We start from the raw sequence: 6,308 nt of genomic DNA on the forward strand, positions 1-6,308 counted from the left end.
ATTAAATTGCATACATTTTCTTTGAGTAAACACTGAAATAAAATGTCCCACAGACCCAAACAGCACACAAAGGTTAAAGTTAAGCATGTCATAATGTTAAAATGTGCTAAATATATACACTGCAAAAAAAGATGAGTGAAAGTAGCTCACAACTTTTTTATTTTTTGAAAGTAGCTCTCATCCTAAAAAAGGTTGGAGACCCCTGCATTAGAGCGTAAAAACTGTAACTATAAGTATCTGAAATAAATATGTGTACTGAAACAAATACCAATAACTGTATTGCATTGTTTTCTTATGCACAATTACTTCACACTGTCTTTGTCTTTTTCGTCCTGCATTTATTGTGCCCCCCTCAGAAAATAACTGGCCCCCGCAGTCAAATTGGTCTAGAACCGCCACTGCTGCTTTTATCATTTTACACTTTATTTTCTAGGAGAAGCCTTGGGTGACATTGTGTCGCTGAAGATTCAAGCCATTGCTGGAGAAACGGTGATTCTGCCCTGCAACGTCAGTGTAAAAGCTGACGCTGTCATCCCATCAGTGGAGTGGTCCAAGGAGCATCTGCACCCCACCATCGCCTTCCTGTATCGAGATGGCTGTGAGACCTTCGAGGAGAAGAATCAGATCTTCCAATACAGGACAAACCTCTTCCTGAAGGAACTGAAGAGTGGAAACGCATCGCTGAGGCTTTCCAACGTGCAGCTGTCGGATGCAGGGACATACAAATGCAAGACGATTGAGAAAGGAAGACGACCCCGGGAAGTAGGTTCCATAGAGCTGTCTGTGGGTGAGTCCAGACATTTTATATAAAAAAGGTGTATATTGTGGTGCAACATTATGTGACATAATTCACCGTTGTATATATTGTGTGTTGCACCACGGACCTGTTAGAGAGTGTACCGTGTTGTTGTATTCATTCTAGCTTGACAGTAGCAGGTAGCAGATGTTCCTACCTTTCTGTAAACAAATGAAAAATAAAGTGTGGAGTTCCATACTGAACACACCGCCTCCGACTCCCATTCATCGGCTCTGCACTGGTGATTCCAAAGACTTAATGAACATGGCTGATCACGATGTTTATGTTAAACTGCCTGAGTTTTGGGAACATGCCGCTATGGCGTGGTTCGCACACGTGGAGGCGCACTTTGCCTGCCGCCAGGTCCATGACTTGGACGTGAAGTATTTTCGCGTGACTACCGCCGCCTCAACGACGCCACGACACCCGACCGCTACCCGGTGCACATTCAGGACTTTGCAGCGCACCTGGCGGGTACGCTGGTGTTTTCTAAGGTGGACCTGGTGCGTGGATACCACCAGGTGCCCATGCATCCCCTGGACATTCCCAAAACGGCAGTGATAACGCCATTTGGGTTGTTTGCCATTTGGGAGCCCTCTACTCTGGGTCCCTTGAGTTAAGAAGGAAATCAAATAAAAATATTTGTAGGACTATTTATATTTTGTTCCACGGTTGAAAATGTTTCGTATCTTGTATTTTGAGGTGATACTGTGACACATACATTTAAAAAAAACGGTTTTAATTAGGTCAACTAAAATATGCGTCATATCCTGCTACGGTCCCCTTTTCTTGCAGGCGGATAACCTGACCCCCGGCTTGATGAGCGAACTATGGATAAATCAAAGAAAAGAAAAGTAACGGAGTAACACAGAGGATTTAATTCTGCGTGGTTAGAGTTATCTGCTTTCACAGCAAACGATGCTGCCTTACCGGTATGTTTGATATGGAGAGAGAAGTTGTCATAGGTGCTGCAGCCTTTACGTATCGAGGATCAACACGGGAGAGGAAGACGGCTGACAATCTTCAGTCATAATTCAATCAGTTAACTCTTTTTAGGGTGCAGCTATACATTTTATTTATTTCAAAGTGGACCCATTTTTATTATATTCATTTTCTTTAAATGTGCAGAGGAGCAAGTGCTGTGTTGATTTATTTTAAAGTTGGCCTGTGTATTGTTTTTAATTCTCCTTATAAGAGTTCTTTGTTTATTATTAGAGGTAAACAGTTTTTTATAATGTAATAAACTGTAGTTTTGTCTATGATGTAACAAATACAACTTTATAGGCTATCAAGCTATCAAATATGTTTTGCGGCTCCAGACAAAAACAATTGGTGGAAAAGGGGGCAAAATGGCTCTTTTGGTCAAAAAGGTTGCAGACCCCTGCCCTAACCCAACCCCAAAAGTACCATATGACGTCCTATTGGATCTCAAACACAAATTCTCTAATTTCTCGACTGGAGTTTAAATATGTCGATCAGCAGAAAAAGAGAGAGAATCTTATTTGCTGAAACTTTCTGAGCCTCGTAACATATTGGGGACACATTAATGTGTAAAAGACATTCAATTTGCATATTAGATGACCTTTAAGTACAATTTTGAGGTACTTTTACTTGTAACAGAGTATTCCTACACTCAAGTACAAGATCTCAGTACTTCTTCCCGCTCTGCTCACAGGCCTAATTGTTTATACAGAACATGTTCAGGTGCTGTAGACATATATGCTTTGATGTGTTTATCTTTTTATCATTTACTTAAGCAAAAGTACAAATACTATAGTCTTAAAAGACACTTTAAGTAAAATCCCTGATTACAACATGAAGTGTCATCTTGTGAACTCTTGTTTCTTTAGGTGCAGTTACTGAGCCAAAGCTCTCAGTAGTTTCAGCTGAGGATGGGAAAGTGACTCTGCAGTGTGAGGCCGACTGCTGGTTCCCAAAGCCTGAGATCACATTTCTTGACGCTCATGGAAATACCATGAGTGATTAAAACACAAAGACTCCTTTCGACTTCAAGCGCAATTGTTTCAACATCACAGGGAGCGTGACGGTGCAGGCTGGCAACAGGTGACATTTCAGCTTTTTTATATAATATGTTTATAAAGTGGGGTAGGAATGAGTCCTAAAACCCAGAAAGTAGTTTGACCACTTCCAGTCTCAAAGTCAAGGTTGACAATAAGATCTATGTTTGACACAAGTTTAAGAGATTGAACATTTTGTTCTAAGACATAAAATACGTCAGTAAATACCCAACTGGGGAATTTTTGAAGAACTTCTATTGGTCCAAAAAACAAAGGTTGCTAACAAGTATCTAAATGAGACGACTAAACATCATCACGCCCAACATTAGCCTTCTTTAGCTTAGCTGTGGTGACGTGAAGTCACGTGACCGTGCTGTAGTTCCTTTATTAGACCCTCCAGAAAAACGCGAGCAAAAATCCTTGATTATGCGATTAAACATGCAGGGTTTTTATGTGATTTTATGGGGTGAAATTGCGGGAAGTTGCGAAATATGCTAAATATGCGGAAAAGAATAATAGATTTTTTTTTAAATATTGGGCTGTCTTATTTATGCTCTCTCACACACAACCTGCCACTAACGTTAAACCCCTTTACTATTCAATTAAACACATTCAATGTTTATTTATTGTAAAAGCAATTGGGCTATTTTAATCTCACACACACACACACACACACACACACACACACACACACACACACACACACACACACACACACACACACACACACACACACACACACACACACACACACACTTCTCCGCCTCATTCTGTTTTCATTTACTCGTTCGTTATCTGACCAGCTTCAATCTTGTAGGCTACTCACCTCGTTTCTTGTAGCCCTCGAAAGGGTTTTGGAGGTTGATGCCTCGGTGAACGTGAGTTGTTTGGCTTTCTTGTCCGCAGCAGCAGAAAGCCTTTTCGAATGTTTGAATGAACCAAAGTGGGTCGTCACCGTCGATTTTCTCTTATGCTCCAACACACAGTTGCACGGGGTGCAGAATAGTTTCCCCCCACTTTTTGCCCGGTCTTTAGTAGAAATGTTCGTCGTTAAATGAGATGGATTAGATTTTTTCATCTTGGTGTTTTCTCTATCGTGTGAGCTCCCCACGTTCACTCTATACGGTGTTGTTTACATTCTGTGATGCGCGAGCTGATGACGTCATGTCAAGACGAGTTAACTTCTTTTTCTTCCAACTTTGTGTGGAAAAATGCGGGGATTAAGCGGCCTTTTGATGAATATGCGGCCTTTTAAAAATCTGCGCCATTTTGCTGATTATGTGGTAAATTCTGCGATCGCAGGATCGCGTTTTTCTGGAGGGTCTACTTTATAGCCCAACATTAGCCGCCTTTAGCTTAGCGGTGGTGACGTGAAGTCATGTTCTGTAGTTCCTTTATAGCTTAACGTAAGCTTTGTACTTTTAGCTGTTGTATTTACGCTTCAAAAATGCCATGCGATCTACCCACACTACCTTTGCGATCGACCGGTCGATCGCGATCTACGTATTGGGCACCCCTGCTCTACATGTATCATTGAAAACAATCTAAACCAAACTATTTTCATTACAGGGTCACCTGCAGAGTTCACCAGGACGAAATAAACCAGACGAGAGACACAGAGATTTACATACCAGGTAAGATTGAGCTTTAACGCAACTCCCATATCACATTACACACAGTTGTTCTATAAAATAGGGCAATAATCTAAATAATATGTTCTGTATCTTTTGGGTTTGGATTTGTTGGGGGGATTATCATAATTGCATGGCTGCTTTTCCAAGTACGATCATTTTTCTCTAAGTTTGTCTTGCTGATTCCAGATGGTAATGTCTGTATCGCTACTAGATAATTTCCTTAAAACTTATTTCATGCACATATTTGAGTGTCCAATTACCCCTAAATCAGATTTTTCGAGGGTTTAAAGTTTTTGATTTGGCATCATATAATATACCTTTTTATTTTCATTTCAGAATTCAAGACGTCCTGTACTCCACTCATCATCATTGCTGTTATAGAACCTATCATTTTATGTGCAATATTTGCCTTCCTATACCTTACCGGTGTCATCTCTGGTAAATTGTAACACTATTTTATTAACAGGAGGACTTTTGATTGTCTGCCGCTGCAAAAATCCCAAAGTTCCCACCATATTGTTTTCTGTTCATATGGTTATTTGTTCCAAGTGGCATTAGAGGGGCTTTGAGGACAATATAAAGTAATACTGTTCTCTTTCTTCAGCACTCTTAATACTGCTTGTTCTCGATCAGATGAGCAGATTTGCATGGATTTCAACGATTCCATTGAACATTCACCACTTTTTAACTCCTTAAGATTCCCAGACTGCATCTGATTGACAATAAAAGCCTTTCCACCAAATAAAAGTGTTGATTAACAGCTTTTAATGAGGATGAAACACTGGTGTTAAGTTTAATTCAAATGGCAGTAACGGTAAATTAATTCAGCATATCAGGAATCATTTTCATACTGTATTTATTTTCAGTTTGAAACTGTATGTCAGTATTGATATGTCTGAAGGAAAAATGTTTGTGCTTTTACACAGTGGGGGACATAAACTGCTTTCTATGTAAGAAACACACCAAGGTGCCACAAACAGAAGAAGATGACAACGGGAATAAACAGATTGATGAGCTTCAGAGGAAAATCCGTGACCTGGAGTCCAAACTTAATAACCAAGAAGAGATCAACAGCAAACTAAAAGAGGAACTGAAGGACTTTAAATCCAAGCTGAGTCCTGTGGTTTGTCATGACCAGTCTACGATTGTTCCCATTCCTTCCAAGTCTTCCCCGGATGTCTCAAAACCCCTGAAAGCTCAAAGCAAGTTTCCCCACGACGACAATCCAACACCAGCAGCTTCAACCAGCAACAACCATCAAAGTTCTGTCAGTTTACCCCAGAACAAAGACTCAAAACCAGACGTCCCAACACACATCCCTGCGTTCCATCAGATCCGAAGAGGCAAACATAGCCACAGCAGTCCTGCTCTTTTGACCAAAAATGATGAAGTGTCCCCCAGTTCTCCTTCAGCCTCCTCTTCCTCGCAGGTTCAGCGTTCGAGGTGCGTGTCCGAGCCTGGATCACGTTCAAACGGTGCCAAACCTCAACGTAGAAACACCTTCTCCTACTCACTACTGTCCGCTAACCGCTTTTCTGCTCTGGAAAATCTACCTGAAGATGATTCCATGGCGCTGCTTGAATGAGAGCAGAGCAGGGTTTCTTTGTTGTTTTTCTTCAGTATAGGAAGACATCAAAGCAAGTGGTCAGTGATGGAGAAAGTACAGAAAGTAAAATTAGTCGTACCACAGTGCAGAAAGGGAAAAAACATGCATTGATGATTTCACTCTAGTCAAAGTATTTTTAATATACCAAAAATAAAGGCACTTATTATGCATTTTTTTTTATATATAATGTTGGCCAAATTATATCACTAATATACTTACAACATTTAAATGTGGAGCTAACTTTTTTATATTTT

The sequence above is a fragment of the Notothenia rossii genome (assembly GCF_949606895.1).
Source record: "Notothenia rossii genome assembly, chromosome: 3".
Classification (NCBI taxonomy): Eukaryota; Metazoa; Chordata; class Actinopteri; order Perciformes; family Nototheniidae; genus Notothenia; species Notothenia rossii.